The sequence below is a fragment of the Oncorhynchus gorbuscha genome, linkage group LG15 (assembly GCF_021184085.1).
Source record: "Oncorhynchus gorbuscha isolate QuinsamMale2020 ecotype Even-year linkage group LG15, OgorEven_v1.0, whole genome shotgun sequence".
NCBI classification, from domain to species: domain Eukaryota; kingdom Metazoa; phylum Chordata; class Actinopteri; order Salmoniformes; family Salmonidae; genus Oncorhynchus; species Oncorhynchus gorbuscha.
Window position 1 is genome coordinate 6,844,502 of NC_060187.1, and position 18,411 is coordinate 6,862,912.

An 18,411-nucleotide genomic window follows, 5' to 3' on the forward strand; every position below is an offset into this window, starting at 1 on the left:
CCAAGTACAACATACAGTCACTGTTTACAGTGGACCACTGACAAGTTCTGTTTGATAAAAAATATATATATATACTTATATTTTATACTGAGCTCATGTTGGGCATTTCATATAACACGACCATTTGTTTTTATAATGATGATTGCCGTGGTTTGGCCTGTGTGGTCAGACTAGTCACATAACTGTGGTCACTTAGTGTTACTCGTGCCACATACAAATAAAAGTGTGATTTTGTGAACTTAACCATGACACTGTTTTTGAAAGACTGGGCAAGTCTATCAGCCCATATCCACAATAAAAAAAACATGTTAACTAGGTAAGTCAGTTAACAAATTATTATGTACAATGACTGCCTTTTGGTAGGCTAAAGGACTGCGGGGACGGGGGCTGTGATTAAAAATAAAAATATCTATAAATATAGGACAAATTACACATCACGACAAGAGAGACACCACAACACTTCATACATAATGAGAGACATAAGAACAACAGCAAGGCAGCAACACATGACAACACGGCATGGTAGCAGAACAAAACAGGGTACAAACATTATTGGGCACAGACAACAGCACAAAGGGCAAGAAGGTAGAGACAACAATACATCACGCAAAGCAGCCACAACTGTCAGTAAGAGTGTCTGTTATTTGAGTCATTGAATGAAGAGATTGAGATGGGTTCGATTCCCGGGATCACCCATACGTAGAATGTATGCACACATGACTGTAAGTCGCTTTGGATAAAAGCGTCTGCTAAATGGCATATATTATTATTATTATATATAAAACTGTCCAGTTTGAGTGTTTGTTGCAGCTCGTTCCAGTCGCTAGCTGTAACGAACTGAAAAGACGAACAACTCATGAATGTGTGTGCTTTGGGGACCTTTAAGGTGGTAGATCTTTCCACGGTTCTGGATGGCCACCATGTCAGTGTAGTGCTCCGTGCACCACTTTCTAGCAGTGTCCCAGTTCATAGTTTGTTGGAGTGATGGTAGGACCAGCCCTCTACTCTAGTGCACATGGTGACAACTGAGGAATGACAATAAGGTCAATATCGACATACAGTACATGAATGAGTTTACATGAGTGGGATTTTAGAAATGCATAGATCTTTTGAAATGTGTTTCTTACTTGAGTACAGGAGGAAGAGGGTGATCCATGAGCTGAGGCTTCTGGTTTGCTGTGATGCAGAGCAGAAGTCCTGTGGAGACAACATCAAGCCATACCTTACAGACTCAGAAATGCATTGGCTGTCTGAACTGTATATAAACTAACTGGTGCATCTTAATTTTAAGGCATAAATCATTTCTCTCAACAGTACTTACCATTGTAAGATTAAAATGTGATGCTCTTCTGCAGGTAAATCTCCAAACGATATGTTTCTAGTCTTATCAATTGGATGAAATGATACTGCTCTCTGGTCCTCTGTGCATATTGTGGCGTACAGCAGGGCATCCACCAGGGGGAGACTCGTCAAGGCCTGGTGACAAACGGAGTATACATCACGAGGCGATGGCTCCCTCTGCTGGACGTGCCAGGTATCGACAGGCTCCACAGACTGTCCAGGAGTTGGCGGATGCTTTAGTAATATAATAATAATATAATATTTATATGCCATTTAGCAGACGCTTTTATCCAAAGCGACTTACAGTCATGTGTGCATATATTCTACATATGGGTGGTCCCGGGAATCGAACCCACTACCCTGGCATTACAAGCGCCATGCTCTACCAACTGAGCTACAGAAGGACCACAGTTCTGGGAGGACCTGTGGGAGGAGATCCCTCAGAAGACCATCCGCCACCGCATCAGGAGCATGCCCAGGCGTTGTAGGGAGGTCATACAGGCACGTGGAGGCCACACACACTACTTAGCCTCATTTTGACTTGTTTTAAGGACATTACATCAAAGTTGGATCAGCCTGAAGTGTGGTTTACCACTTTAATTTTGAGTGTGACTCCAAATCCAGACCTCCATGGGTTGATAAATTTGTATGATTTTGTTGTCAGCACATTCAACTATGTAAAGAAAAAAGTATTTAATAACAATTTTTCATTCATTCAGATCTAGGATGTGTTATTTTAGTGTTCCCTTTATTTTTTTGAGCAGTGTATATAATATACACACACACCACATTACAACAACGTCCAAAGAAACCTTTCATCATTCGTTCCAGGCTACTTTCTCCCTCTTTTAGATATCTGGACTCTATCCTATTGTGTCGGTCAGACAGATAAGAGCGTCTCTGAGTAGGTGCCAGAGCCCAAAGCCCGGGCTGCAACAGGAAACAAAGACTGAGGAAGCAGTCATTAACAACAGCCTCTGGCCTGGGCAGAGACTCACAGATACTGAGCTGGTGTTGAAATGTTTCTTTCACTCCTTTGAAATGTCTGGCTAACACCACATCAACAACAGCCTCTGGCCTGGGCAGAGACTCACAGATACTGAGCTGGTGTTGAAATGTCTGGCTAACACCACATCAACAACAGCCTCTGGCCTGGGCAGAGACTCACAGATACTGAGCTGGTGTTGAAATGTCTGGCTAACACCACATCAACAACAGCCTCTGGCCTGGGCAGAGACTCACAGATACTAAGCTGGTGTTGAAATGTTTCTTTCACTCCTTTGAAATGTCTGGCTAACACCACATCAACAACAGCCTCTGGCCTGGGCAGAGACTCACAGATACTGAGCTGGTGTTGAAATGTCTGGCTAACACCACATCAACAACAGCCTCTGGCCTGGGCAGAGACTCACAGATACTGAGCTGGTGTTGAAATGTCTGGCTAACACCACATCAACAACAGCCTCTGGCCTGGGCAGAGACTCACAGATACTGAGCTGGTGTTGAAATGTCTCTTTCGCTCCTTTGAAATGTCTGGCTAACACCACATCAAGCATTTATTATCATGAAGAGTGGGGTGTATAATCTGTTGAATCTTGTAAGCTAACAGTTGACAAATGTACTATGTCAAGTCAACCTCTATTTCAAGTGCATTTCATTGAGTTTGGTTTTAATATAACAGTGTAGAATTTGACTAACCCACTGCTGTGTTTCTGCATTTTTATTAAAGGATATGCACAGCTTGAGAGGATACAGGGAGACAGACAGGTTGTCATGAGGATACAGGGAGACAGACAGGTTGTCATGAGGATACAGGGAGACAGACAGGTTGTCATGAGGATACAGGGAGACAGACAGGTTGTCATGAGGATACAGGGAGACAGACAGGTGGTCATGAGGATACAGGGAGACAGACACGTTGTCATGAGGATACAGGGAGACAGACAGGTTGTCATGAGGATACAGGGAGACAGACAGGTTGTCATGAGGATACAGGGAGACAGACAGGTGGTCATGAGGATACAGGGAGACAGACAGGTTGTCATGAGGATACAGGGAGACAGACAGGTTGTCATGAGGATACAGGGAGACAGACAGGTTGTCATGAGGATACAGGGAGACAGACAGGTTGTCATGAGGATACAGGGAGACAGACAGGTTGTCATGAGGATACAGGGAGACAGACAGGTTGTCATGAGGATACAGGGAGACAGACAGGTTGTCATGAGGATACAGGGTGAAAGACAGGTTGTCTGTCTGTGTGATGGGAAACAACACTATAGACTCCTGTTGTCTGTCTGTGTGATGGGAAACAACACTATAGACTCCTGTTGGCTGTCTGTGTGATGGGAAACAACACTATAGACTCCTGTTGTCTGTCTGTGTGATGGGAAACAACACTATAGACTCCTGTTGGCTGTCTGTGTGATGGGAAACAACACTATAGACTCCTGTTGTCTGTCTGTGTGATTGGAAACAACACTATAGACTCCTGTTGGCTGTCTGTGTGATGGGAAACACACTATAGACTACTGTTGGCTGTCTGTGTGATGGGAAACAACACTATAGACTCCTGTTGGCTGTCTGTGTGATGGGAAACAACACTATAGACTCCTGTTGACTGTCTGTGTGATGGGAAACAACACCATAGACTCCTGTTGGCTGTCTGTGTGATGGGAAACAACACTATAGACTCCTGTTGTCTGTCTGTGTGATGGAAAACAACACTACAGACTCCTGTTGGCTGTCTGTGTGATGGGAAACAACACTATAGGCGCCTGTTGGCTGTCTGCACTGACTACTATGGCTCACATCCTTCCTGACTGGACTCACTTACACTCTGAACATCAACCACAGCAGAACTGGTTATTTAACTCCTAGAAGTTCCCCCATTCCTTAGGCCAAGACGTCAATGCTGCTGGTGAGGAAACAGAGATTTCAAAATGGCGTCTGATAAAGGTTTGATATCCCTAATGGATTCTAATTAGGATGACTCAGTTATGAGCAATAACAGGTTGATAAATAATCACTTTCCAACAGTTTATGTTTGAGTTTTACCACTTAATAATGTAATCATATACAGTGTTGCTTGGTAACTTCAGTGACATTTTTATTAGTCATAACGGTTATTGTAAAGGTTGGCGTATACTGTAAATGCAGAGGAAAAGGGCAGGATGTTGATATCTTCAAAGCTATTTAATTGATAGTCCCTGTAGATGTTTTACCAGAAAAGGGAGATGTGGAAGCATGGACTTAACCATCCCAAAAAAATCAAGTTTAGGCTTCAAATATGGTTGTTATTATGAAAGAAGAAAGCCAGTATGAGGGTTAGCTCTCAGGCTAGAATTATTTTATTTAACTAGGCAGGTCAGGTAAGAACAAAGTCTTATTTTCAATAACAGTTGGTTAACTGCCTGTTCAGGGGAGAAGAACAAATTTTTACTTGTCAGCATGTGGATTTGAACTTTCAACCTTTCAATTACTAGTCCAATGCTCTAACCACCAGGCTACGCTGCAGGCCTAGATTGAAAGGGTAAGTAATCAAGGTAGTAATGAAGTCCAGGTGTGACTGATGAGGTGACAGATACTGTATCATCTACACTTAAGAAAATATGAACACAACATGCAACAGTTTCAAAGATTGTACAGTTCATACAATGAAACAAGTCAATTGAGGCCTTAATCTTTGGACTACAGATATGCATCTGTTGGTCACAGATACCTTAAAAAGAATGCCGGGCCATGGATCAGACAACCAGTCAGTGTCTGGTGTGACCAGTAGTGACCCGTCAGTCATGTTTTGGTGGGAGGGTGTGGCTTGCCTGTTTCGGTGGGAGGGTGTGGCTTGCCTGTTTCGGTGGGAGGGTGTGGCTTGCCTGTTTTGGTGGGAGGGTGTGGCTTGCCTGTTTTGGTGGGAGGGTGTGGCTTGCCTGTTTCGGTGGGAGGGTGTGGCTTGCCTGTTTTGGTGGGAGGGTGTGGCTTGCCTGTTTTGGTGGGAGGGTGTGGCTTGCCTGTTTCGGTGGGAGGGTGTGGCTTGCCTGTTTTGGTGGGAGGGTGTTGCTTGCCTGTTTTGGTGGGAGGGTGTGGCTTGCCTGTTTTGGTGGGAGGGTGTGGCTTGCCTGTTTCGGTGGGAGGGTGTGGCTTGCCTGTTTTGGTGGGAGGGTGTGGCTTGCCTGTTTCGGTGGGAGGGTGTGGCTTGCCTGTTTCGGTGGGAGGGTGTGGCTTGCCTGTTTTGGTGGGAGGGTGTGGCTTGCCTGTTTCGGTGGGAGGGTGTGGCTTGCCTGTTTTGGTGGGAGGGTGTGGCTTCCCTGTTTTGCATGTTATTTTGGCATTAATACGTGTCACATATCAGTTTGCAAACAATATAAAAAAGTATATTTATATTTATTTGAGATTAAAAAAGCCGCATACAAACATGGGCTCTTTTTTGTTTTCTTGAGTAAGGCAGAAAAATGCAGGTGTTTCAGCCTAGCTCAGTACTCTCTGTGGTGGGGAAAGCCAGCAGAAAATATGGAGCATTGCGCCGTGATTGGCTCAGTGTTCTGTCACTCATGTGGACACCACGTCACCCCAAAGTCTAAGAGAAAACCTCGAAATGTCTAGCCCTTTTGGGTGCTGCCATAGACTTACATTAGAAGTGCCCATCCAAGAAGGCTCAAGGTCATTAGCCACAGAAAAAATGATGTCAAATCATGTTTTATCTACAGGTAGCTTTGATTGGACTGATCATGTCAACATCATACTTTCAACATCTTAGATAGTAGTCATCGTGAATCAACTCGACAATCTACTGACAAATCCGTTTTAATCCTTGTCAAGAGAAAGAGAAATTATAGATTAAATGTATCGGTGCTCATCGACCATTGGACATAAACATTACAGAACAAGTTGGAAATTGCAAATTCAGCGATTGGTTTGGAAGGAATCAGTGACAGTGGCTGTGTGGTCCCAAATCTGGGATTAAGGGGCTCTTTTCCAAGTTTAAAATGATAAACATTCGACATTGGCCATGCTGTCAATGAAGCATGATTTGTGCCTCGCGCCAAATAACTGTTAACTTGGAAGTGCGAAAACTTTGACTTCAGTGAGTTCAAGACAACTGTGAAGTCGGGAATAAATTAGCTCCATCTTGGAAAATACGTTTCGAACAGTCATCCAACTCAGGATTATAAATCCAGCCTCCAGTTGTTTTGAAAGACCCATGAATCCAGAGAATGCCAGACTTTGATGACAAAATTTGCCCATAAAGGACCGCTGGGTCACCTTCCTGTTGAAGTGAACACAGCACAACAAGGTGAGTCCAAAATTGTGTTGTATGCTGCTGCATAAATGATGTAATATACCAGGGAGATGTGTGTACGGTAGCTAAGTAATACTAAGTCGTGTAGTAAGTAGTAAGATGTTAGTTGTCCTGCGTAATTCATATAAAAAATCTGACTAAAGAAGCTAAGATCCAAGATCATATCGAAATAAATCATGCCTTAGTATTAAAAATAAGAGAAAGATTGTTCAAACAACGCCTCTCCCTGTATTGGATGTTGGTGATATTGTTTACATGCACGCGGCACAACCTCTGTTTTAAAACCCTTGGACACAGTCTACCATTTAGCAATACGTTTTATCACAGGGGACAATTTTAGGAGTCATCATTGTATTCTGTATAAAATGTGGGATGGACCTCTCTGTCTGTAAGAAGAAAGCTGCATTCTCTTTTATTTATTTACAAAGCAATCTGACAGAAACTCCATCCTCTCCTTTGCGTAGAGTTGATCGAGGCTGTTGATTGTGGCCTGTGGAATGTTGTCCCACTCCTCTTCAATGGCTGTGCGAATTTCCTGGATATTGGCAGGAACTGGAACACGCTGTTGTACACGTCGATCCAGAGCATCTCAAACATGCTCAATTGATGACATGTCTGATGAGTAGTGTTGGGGAATAATCAGAATTAGTTGGTAACATAGGTAAGATGTTTTATATTCATCATATGTTTGTAAGTTACTTCTCATCAGAATGTGTTTGTATAACACTGTGGCGGGGTTGCAGTATCTGTTCTCTGTCAGGACTAAGTTATTTGGGCCGGAGAGAGGGGAGAGGTCAAGCGTGTATCTCTTGGCTCCACAATGTCTGTGTGCCAGTCAGGGTGTCTCTGTGATCTTGTCAAGATAGGATGGATTTGATATATGCCTGTTGATATGGAGGATTGGTTTATGGTTCTGAGTTTGAGAAAAGGACATAGTTTAGGAGACAAAGCTGAACGATAAATTATGCCTATGCTGTCTGGCTATGTGTGTCTTTGCTATAAAGGATCTCAGTTGCAATGTGTAAGGGACTCTGAGAGAATTCATTTATAGACACTGAATTGATCTGAGAGTCACAGGGTTGTGATGGAGCTCATATAATTAAAGATGGACTTTGTGATAACTAACTCTGACTTGTGTGTGATTTGCTCCCATGATTTGGTAAATACAGGAAATTTCCACGACAGTATGCAGGCCATGGAAGAACTGGGACAGTTTCTGCTTTCTCTGAATTGTGTACAGATCCTTGCGACATGGGGCCGTGCATTATCATGCTGAAACATGAGATGATCGCAGCGGATGAATGGCATGACAATGGGTCTCAGGATCTCAATCCTTTAAATCGTATGAAAGCCAGTTAGGGCTATTTTAAATGGCTAAATCACTGAACAGTGTAGCAGGAGTACTTGATAGTGTGATTCCTGAAATATAGAGCCTGTTGGATATTTCTTTTCAATCCTAAATTATACTTTTGTTACATTATTTGGTATATCAGCTGGTTTGCTAGCTCTCAGTCTCATTGACCACAAAACGATGCTAACGCTAGCTAGCTAACCACTTAATATAATATAACTGTCACGCCTGCTCCAACTCCCCCTCTCTGGAGCTCGAGTATGCCAGGCTGCCCATCATTACGCATACCTGTCACCATCATTACGCGCATTAGCGCTCATTGGACTCACCTGGAGTCCTTCACTTTGTTGATTACCCCTCTATATCTGTCTGTTCCTCAGTTTGTTACCCCTGTCAGCATTATTGTTGTTCTGTTTTCCCCTGTCCAGACACCGTCCTTGTTTGTTTCATGTCGGTAATTTATGCAATATTCACTCCCTATACTTCCTTCTCATCTCCCAGTGTCTGTCCTCACCCATATTTGAAGCATCAGGGAGTTTTTAGAATTGTTTGTTGTTGGTGACGTCGTTGGTGACGTCGGGTCTGGGTGCCGCTGCCGAAGAAACCGGGGGTATATCACCTGGCTCGTCAGGCTTCCACGCCTTAGCTGGCTCGAGAAGTTTCCTTGTCTTGGTTGGCTCGGGAGGCTCCCATCCAACGTCATGCCACAGCCGGCTCGTCACGCTCCCACGGCTCAGCAGGATCGTCGGGCTCCCACGCCTCAGCCAACTCGTCGTGCTCCGACACCTCAGCTGGCTCGTTGTGCTCCCATGCCTCAGCCGGTCCATCATTACGCACACCTGTCACCATCATTACGCGCATCAGTGCTCATTGGACTAACCTGGACTCCTTCACTTTGTTGATTGCCCCTGTAACAGTATAGCTTCCGTCCCTCTCCTCACTCCTACCTGGGCTCAAACCAGGGACCCTCTGCACACATCAACAACAGCCACCCTCGAAGCATCGTTACCTATCGCTCCACAAAAGCCACAGCCCTTGCAGAGCAAGGGGAACATCTACATCAAGGTCTCAGAGCGAGTGACGTCACTGATCGAAAACACTATTAGCGCGCACCACCGCTAACCATTTCACAACGGTTACACTCACCCCCCCCTTTTGACCTCCTCCTTTTCCACAGCAACCAGTGATCCAGGTCAACAACCTCAATGTAACAGTTTAGCTTCTGTCCCTCTCATCATCCCTACCTAGGCTTGAACCATGGACCCTCTGCACACATCAACAGCCACCTTCGAAGCATCCTTACCCATTACTCCACAAAAGCCACAGCCTTTGCAGAGCAAGGGGAACAACTACTTCAAGGTCTCAGAGCGAGTGACGTCACCGATTGAAACCCTATTAGCGTGCACCACCGCAAACTACCTAGCCATGTCACATCGGTTACACCCCTCTATATCTGTCCTTCATGTCGTTTATTTATTAAAAGTTCACTCCCTGTACTTGCTTCTTGTCTCCCAGCGTCTATCCTCACAATAACTTGTTCTCAAAATGTATGTTAGCGAGTGTTATCAGGGATTTCTATAGGAGAAGCAGTGTCTGCCTATCTTCATCATGTGCTTTCTGTGGTTATAGCTTTGACTGTATGCTGACAGTGAATTCAGAGCCATTCAGAGGCTAACTGCACTACAAACATCATTTTACCAGGTTTCTGTGAAGCAATTGTAATGACAGTCTGACACAAAATACCAAAGAGTTTTCTGATTTGCAAGGGTTAGTCTGTGTTTATTTTATTGTTTATTAGAAACACAGATTGAGATCATTCTGAGGATTTTGCCAGTGAATGAATGGGGATTTGGGCTTCCTGGGAAAATGTCAATGGTTGCTATAGTAACCCAGTGGGGCGTGGGGCTTAGCGAAATCTGACACAACATACCCAAGAGTTTCCTGAATTGCAAGGGTTAGTCTGTGTTTATTTTATTGTTCATTAGAAACACAGATTGGGATCATTCTGAGGGGATTTAGCCAGTGGTTGAAAGGGGATTTGGGCTTCCTGGGATGTTGCTATAGTAACCAAGGGGGGCGGGGCTTAGTGAATCCCTCTTGGGATCCTTTCGTACCACTCCACCTATTCTCATTCTACTGGTGTATTTGAAGTAATTTTGCTCTCTGTTGGTACATTTGAACTCAGATAGCCACGGACTATTTATTTACAGCTATTATATAAAGGATCAGACGGAAAATAATGGAAAAAATAAGAACATTATTGACAATGTTTGAAATGTTTATTATATTTAAAAAGACACTTTTTCAACATCAAATTTAATTCTGTAACACAGAGACTGTGGTTTAAAAATAAATATATCTTAAATACTAAAAGGCATTGATTTCACAGTTTTGTTAAATCATAAAAATATATTTATGATAATACAAATAATTATACAGGGGAATACAATATACAACTTTCTGTAGTTTGTATAAAATAGCTGTCAAAATCAGTTTCATAAGAAATGTGTCGACTTGTGGTCATATACCAGCCAGTGGTGAACAATTTGTTCAATACAAAACTCCCTTAGGGAGAAAAAAGACCTTTTCTGTAGGACCATCATGAGAACAGATGATTCTGTATACTCAACGTAGCACCTCTCTCCCAGTCAGACCATTCAAGGCTATCTAACCTACTACATTACAATACTGAGGAACTGGGATCCAGGTGTGACCAGCAGATCTTCTTTGAAAAAAGAGCCAGCCTGTTCCGACTGTTGTTCCTGCTGTCGTTCCTGCTGTCGTTCCTGCTGTCGTTCCTGCTGCTGTTCCTGCTGCTGTTCCTGCTGCTGTTCCTGCTGTTGTTCCTGCTGTTGTTCCTGCTGCTGTTCCTGCTGCTGTTCCTGCTGCTGTTCCTGCTGTTGTTCCTGCTGCTGTTCCTGCTGCTGTTCCTGCTGCTGTTCCTGCTGCTGTTCCTGCTGTTGTTCCTGCTGTTGTTCCTGCTGCTGTTCCTGCTGTTGTTCCTGCTGCTGTTCCTGCTGTTGTTCCTGCTGCTGTTCCTGCTGTTGTTCCTGCTGTTGTTCCTGCTGTTGTTCCTGCTGTTGTTCCTGCTGTTGTTCCTGCTGCTGTTCCTGCTGCTGTTCCTGCTGCTGTTCCTGCTGCTGTTCCTGCTGTTGTTCCTGCTGTTGTTCCTGCTGTTGTTCCTGCTGTTATTGTTGTTGGTCTCTATATCAGGCTTTCGATGCTGTTCCTGTAGGTCTGTAAAGGTTCCTCAATGTCTGAGGTGCTGTTCAGATCAAACTTGTTAGCTGGAAGGAGGCAATGAAGAGCATATTGATGAGTATTGTCAAGTAAGAAATAGCCATTCTGAATCAAATCTGTGTTATGAAACAGAGATATTTTTGAATTTCTTTTAACTTTCTTATTCCTAGCAAATGACTGTGAGTGTAGAAGATAAGGGACTTCTGTGTTTACCTTTCTGTCTGATTCGTTTGCAGAGCCACGCGGCCAGAAACAGGACAAATAATGACACAGCGCCCCTGCTGCCAGGCCTAGGATAGTGCAGTTCAATGGAGGCTCAGGTGTGGCTGGAGGAAACAAGAAACAACAGAGGAAAACAGTCAAACAATCTGAATCAACTGATCGGTCACATTACTGACTTCTACCCTCTCAAAAATGGTCGAATTTTGGTAGCCCCCTTATGTAGGATATGCATTCATGAAGCATTCATAAAGCCTTTATAACCACTACATAAGACATACTTTGTCCTGATGACCAGCGTAATATCCAGTTTGGTCGTCTCACAGAATATTCAGTTTGAATGTGTCTCACAGAGAGAGTAACAGAGGTTATAACATACCTGTGCAGGTAGGTGTTTCAGCGCTCCACTCCCCTGACCGTGAACACTGCATGTTTGGGGCCCCCTGGTGATCGTAACCCTCATCACATCTGAAGTTGCAGACAGAGCCCCAGGGATGTGAGGGGGCCTCACAGCTGACCTGACCCCCCCAGAGGAACCACAGGAGAGGGGCACTGGACAGCTGAGAGAAGGACACAGTGGTTAGTATATCAAAACACCACAAAAGGTAACAAGCAGTTGTGGATGAAACAATGAAAATGATTGTCGTTGGAGAGCTCATGCGTGTGGCAGACATCCATAAGGAGATAAGACCAATAGGTAAAATGGATGCCCGCATGACTGCAACTCACTTTGGATTAAAGCATCTGCTAAATGGTGTATATATACATATAATATTGAGTTACACCCCCCCCCCTCCCACGGAGTTGCCCTCAGAACAGCCTCAATTCGTTTGACATGGACTCTACAAGGTGTCGAAAGCGTTCCACAGGGATGCTGGCTCATGTTCACTCCAATGCTTCCCACAGTTGTGTCAAGTTGTCTGGATGTCCTTTGGGTGGTGGACCATTCTTGATACACAGGAAACTGTTGAGCGTGAAAAACCTAGCAGCGTTGCAGTTCTTGACACATTCAAACCGGTGCGCCTGGCACATACTACCATACCCCATTCAAAGGCACTTAAATATTTTGGCTTGCACATTAACCCTCTGAATGGCACACAGATACAATCCAATTGTCTTAAGGCTTAAAAATCCTTATTTTATTTATTTAACCTGTCTCCTCCCCTTCATCTACACTGATTGAAGTTGATTTAACAAGTGACATCAATAAGTGATCATAGCTTTCACCTGGTCAGTCTTTGTCATGGAAAGAGCAGGTGTTCTTAAGATTTTGTACACTCGGGCTGAGTAAAACCTCTCACTTCACCACTTTCTCTCCATTTAAACTCAGTCTATACTGTCTTAGTATCGTGTGTAAATGTGTACATTGACCGAGTTTAAACAGTCAATGGTTTGTATCCAGGCTGCATCTCATCCGGCTGTAATTGGGAATCCCATTGGGCGGCACATTGGGAATCCCATTGGGCGGCACACAATTGGCCCAGCGTTGTCTGGGGTAGGCCGTCATTGCAAATAAGAAATTGTTCTTACCTGACTTGCCAAGTTAAATAAATACATGTTGTTTTACGAATGCACTGATAAGAGTGGACACACGTGGCATTTCAGCAACTTTGAGAAAAATGACTTAATATTGGACATGTTTTTCCATTGTTAGAGTGGTCAGGTTAGAGTGGTCTTGTTAATTAAGAGTTTAAAAACTCTTTTCAATATAGACAATGGTTTAAATTAATTTTAAAAATCTTGTCGATATAGACAATGGTTAAAATCAGATCTAGTTTAAAGATGCAAAAAAGTTTGTCCTTACCTTCACAGTGTGGTATCTCCTCACTCCACTCAGCAGCTGATGTGCAGGTCAGCGTGATCGCCCCCTTGAGGAGATAACCCTCAGAGCAGCTAAAGTTACAGCTGCTTCCATAGGTGAAGTCTTCTCCACAGCTGATAGCGCCATCCTGTGGCTGCTGGGGGGTAGGGCAGCTTACAGCTGCAAGACAGAGTGGTACAGTGGTCTGGAAAATGTCCTGTGTCATTCATATATTTATAGCAGTGACCCCCTCCATCTTACATTCAACAACTGCCAACAAAGGAAAACAGGCAAGGAGTTACAATTAATATATATGCCATTTAGCAGACGCGTTTATCCAAAGCGACTTACAGTCATGTGTGCATACATTCTACGTATGGGTGGTCCCGGGGATCGAACCCACTACCCTGGCATTACAAGCGCCATGCTCTACCAACTGAGCTACAGAAGGACCACAATTAAGAGAACATTGTGTGTGATAACAGTTGGCTTCATGCTGCCTGTATTAGATATTTGAACTATATCATCCTGGGCTTGCTTACCGTGTTCACACTGCTCTCCGTAGAAGGGCTTGCTTACCGTGTTCACACTGCTCTCCGTAGAAGGGCTTGCTTACCGTGTTCACACTGCTCTCCGTAGAAGGGCTTGCTTACCGTGTTCACACTGCTCTCCGTAGAAGGGCTTGCTTACCATGTTCACACTGCTCTCCGTAGAAGGGCTTGCTTACCGTGTTCACACTGCTCTCCGTAGAAGGGCTTGCTTACCGTGTTCACACTGCTCTCCGTAGAAGGGCTTGCTTACCGTGTTCACACTGCTCTCCGTAGAAGGGCTTGCTTACCGTGTTCACACTGCTCTCCGTAGAAGGGCTTGCTTACCGTGTTCACACTGCTCTCCGTAGAAGGGCTTGCTTACCGTGTTCACACTGCTCTCCGTAGAAGGGCTTGCTTACCGTGTTCACACTGCTCTCCGTAGAAGGGCTTGCTTACCGTGTTCACACTGCTCTCCGTAGAAGGGCTTGCTTACCGTGTTCACACTGCTCTCCGTAGAAGGGCTTGCTTACCGTGTTCACACTGCTCTCCGTAGAAGGGCTTGCTTACCGTGTTCACACTGCTCTCCGTAGAAGGGCTTGCTTACCGTGTTCACACTGCTCTCCGTAGAAGGGCTTGCTTACCGTGTTCACACTGCTCTCCGTAGAAGGGCTTGCTTACCGTGTTCACACTGCTCTCCGTAGAAGCCCTCAGAGCATTTACAGCGGTGGCTGTTGATGGTCTCCACACACTCTCCATGGTAACATGAGTCGCTCTGACACGAGGCTGTGAAGCACAGAGCCGTCTTCTTCTTCATACACGACTCGTCGTTCCACTTCCCTGTGTCCGCCTCTCTCTTGATGTACATCTCCACACAGTCCTCGTTGTTCCCCCCGTTGTTGGGTTCCCCGTCTGCCCAGTTCTCTGCCTCTTTAGTCAGGGTCTTATTGGTCCCCACCCAGGTCCACACGTCGTCCACCTTACGGATCCCTATCCAGTAATAGTTGGTCTGCCTGGGCAGGATGCTGTTAACAGAAGGTGACTGGCAGATCGGGTGCTGTATGTGGAGGATGAGGGCTGCAGTAGATATCTCAGATCGGGGGGAATGAACAGTTGTTGTATGTGGAGGATGAGGGCTGCAGTAGATATCTCAGATCGGGGGGAGTGAACGGGTGTTGTATGTGGAGGATGAGGGCTGCAGTAGATATCTCAGATCAGTTGTTGTATGTGGGGGAGGGCTGCAGTAGAACAGTTGTTGTATGTGGAGGATGAGGGCTGCAGTAGATATCTCAGATCGGGGGGAGTGAACGGGTGTTGTATGTGGAGGATGAGGGCTGCAGTAGATATCTCAGATCGGGGGGAGTGAACAGTTGTTGTATGTGGAGGATGAGGGCTGCAGTAGATATCTCAGATAGGGGAGAGTGAACGGGTGTTGTATGTGGAGGATGAGGGCTGCAGTAGATATCTCAGATAGGGGAGAGTGAGGCCTAAGAGGGCTTTTATAAATGATCAACAACCAGTGGGTCTTGTGACGGGTACACAGAGATGACCAGTTTACAGAAGAGTGCAGTGATGTGTCCTATAAGGAGCATTGGTGGCAATAAAGCTTTTCACGGTCTACAGTTGTTGTATTCGGCGCATGTGACCAATACAGTTTGATTTGATTTGAAATCTGATGGCCAAATGGTAAAGTACATCTAGCCGCTCAGAGCACCCTTACCTTCCAATCTATAAATTATCTCCCCGTAATCTAGCATGGGTAGGATGGTCATCTGAATCAGGGTTAGTTTGGCAGCTTGGGTGAAAGGAGCAATTACGATAGTGGAAACCAAATCTAGATTTAACTTTAGCCTGCAGCTTTGATATGTGCTGAGAGAAGGACAGGGTACCTACCTTCTAGCCATACTTCCACGTACTTGTATGAGTTGACTACCTCAATCTCTAAACCCTCATAGGTAGTAATCACACCTGTGGGGAGAGGGGCATTCTGCTTACCCAACCACATGACCTTTGTTTTGGAGGTGTTCAGAACAAGGTTAAGGGTAGATAAAGCGTATTGGACACAAAGAAAGCTTTGTTGTAGAGCATTTAACACAAAATCCAGGGAGGGGCCAGCTGATTATAAGACTGTATCATCTGCATATAAATGGATGAGAGAGCTTCCTATGGCCTGAGCTATGTTGTTGATGTAAATTGAGAAGAACGGGGGCCTAGGAACGAGCCTAGGGTTACTCCCTTGGTGACAGGCAGTGGCTGAGGGAGGGGAGCCCCATCGCCAATGAGAAAACTTGTCATATTGACAAATTGGATCAATGTTATTCTAATGATGAAACCTAGTTCTGTCTGAGTCAATGCAGATGTTTTTATCCGACTGACAGGTCACTGAAATGTATTCAAACTGCTACTAATAGTAATTTATCACATGTATATACTTTTTTAAATCAATAAAATCCACCAAACTTTTGCTATAAGTGATGCAAGATCTTCTCCAATGACAACAACCCATTACGCTGTTAATTTGGCCCTATAATGATCACATTATTTACAGTGGTGGGAAAAGTACCAAATTGTCATACACTGTAGTAAAAGTAAAGATATCTTATTAGAAAATGACTCAATTAAAAGTGAAAGACACCCAGTAAAATACGACTTGAGTAAAAAATATAAACGTTGTTGGTTTTAAATATACTTTAGTATCAAAAGGAAATGTAATTGCTAAAATATACTTCAAATATTAAAAGTAAAAATCATTTAAAATTCCCTATATTAAGCAAACCAGACAGCACCATTTTCTTGTTTTTTATTTATTTACAGATAGCCAGGGGCACACTCCAACACTCAGACATCATTTACAGATAGCCAGGGGCACACTCCAACACTCAGACATCATTTACAGATAGCCAGGGGCACACTCCAACACTCAGACATCATTTACAGATAGCCAGGGGCACACTCCAACACTCAGACATCATTTACAGATAGCCAGGGGCACACTCCAACACTCAGACATCATTTACAGATAGCCAGGGGCACACTCCAACACTCAGACATCATTTTACAGATAGACATCATTTACAGATAGCCAGGGGCACACTCCAACACTCAGACATCATTTACAGATAGCCAGGGGCACACTCCAACACTCAGACATCATTTACAGATAGCCAGGGGCACACTCCAACACTCAGACATCATTTACAGATAGCCAGGGGCACACTCCAACACTCAGACATCATTTACAGATAGCCAGGGGCACACTCCAACACTCAGACATCATTTACAGATAGCCAGGGGCACACTCCAACACTCAGACATCATTTACAGATAGCCAGGGGCACACTCCAACACTCAGACATCATTTACAGATAGCCAGGGGCACACTCCAACACTCAGACATCATTTACAGATAGCCAGGGGGCACACTCCAACATCAGACATCATTTACAGATAGCCAGGGCACACTCCAACACTCAGACATCATTTACAGATAGCCAGGGGCACACTCCAACACTCAGACATCATTTACAGATAGCCAGGGGCACACTCCAACACTCAGACATCATTTACAAATGAAGCATTTATGTTTAATGATTCCACCAGATCAGAGGCAGTAGAGATGGACCAGGGATGTTCTCTGTTTAATGATTCCACCAGATCAGAGGCAGTAGAGATGACCAGGGATCATTTCCACCAGATCAAGGCAGTAGAGATGACCAGGGATGTTTCTGTTTAATGATTCCACCAGATCAGTAGAGAGAGGGATGTTCTCAGATTCCACCAGAGATGGACCAGGGATGTTCTCTGTTTAATGATTCCACCAGATCAGAGGCAGTAGAGAGGACCAGGGATGTTCTCTGTTTAATGATTCCACCAGATCAGAGGCAGTAGAGAGGACCAGGGATGTTCTCTGTTTAATGATTCCACCAGATCAGAGGCAGTAGAGAGGACCAGGGATGTTCTCTGTTTAATGATTCCACCAGATCAGAGGCAGTAGAGATGGACCAGGGATGTTCTCTTGATAAGTGCATGAATTTGACACTTTTCCTGTCCTGCTAGCCATTCAAAATGTAACAAGTACTTTTGGATGTCAGGCAAAATGTATGGAGTAAAAAGTACATTATTTTCTTTAGGAATGTGGTAAAGGAAAAGGAAAAGTTGTACAAAATATAAATAGTAAAGTACAGATACCCCAAAAAACTACATAAGTATTACTTTAAAATATTTTTTACTTAACTACATTACACCACTGATTATTTATTGACATGTTTGTTTTTGAACTAATTAATTTGCTAACTGTGGTTAAAATAATCTAAAACTGGTTGGCAATGCCCATAGACCAAACGCATGGTGAAATGAAACCCTCAATACTAGATTAATATCGCCCTCTAATGGCCTTTAGGCTACACATCCCTGGTCCATGCTGCCTGCAAGGCACTTGTATCCCCCGTGGACCGGTTCGTACCTAAAACATTCTAAAACATTCATCACCGCCCGGTATGGCAACTGCTTGGCATCCGACCATAAGGCGCTACAGAGGGTAGTGTGTGCAGGCCAGTACATCACTGGGGCCAAGCTTCCTGCCATCCAGGACCTATATACCAAGCAGTGTCAGAGGAAGGCTGCAGTCACCCAA

The 18,411-nt window shown here is 44.3% G+C and overlaps 1 protein-coding gene and 2 long non-coding RNA genes across 5 annotated transcripts in view; all 3 read right to left on the reverse strand.

Moving 5' to 3' along the window:
- The window catches only part of dzip1l (DAZ interacting zinc finger protein 1-like), a 1,064,069-nt gene that overhangs the window by 951,774 nt on the left and 93,884 nt on the right, over positions 1–18,411 (reverse strand). The window lies entirely within an intron of this gene.
- On the reverse strand, positions 766–1,412 carry LOC123996559. Its single transcript, XR_006832010.1, has 3 exons — positions 1,322–1,412; positions 1,128–1,197; positions 766–1,025 (listed from the first exon to the last, which is right to left on the reverse strand). It is a non-coding gene; the product is annotated as an uncharacterized LOC123996559 (long non-coding RNA).
- On the reverse strand, positions 11,071–11,954 carry LOC123996560. The gene is made up of 3 exons (XR_006832011.1): positions 11,830–11,954; positions 11,445–11,557; positions 11,071–11,278 (listed from the first exon to the last, which is right to left on the reverse strand). It is a non-coding gene; the product is annotated as an uncharacterized LOC123996560 (long non-coding RNA).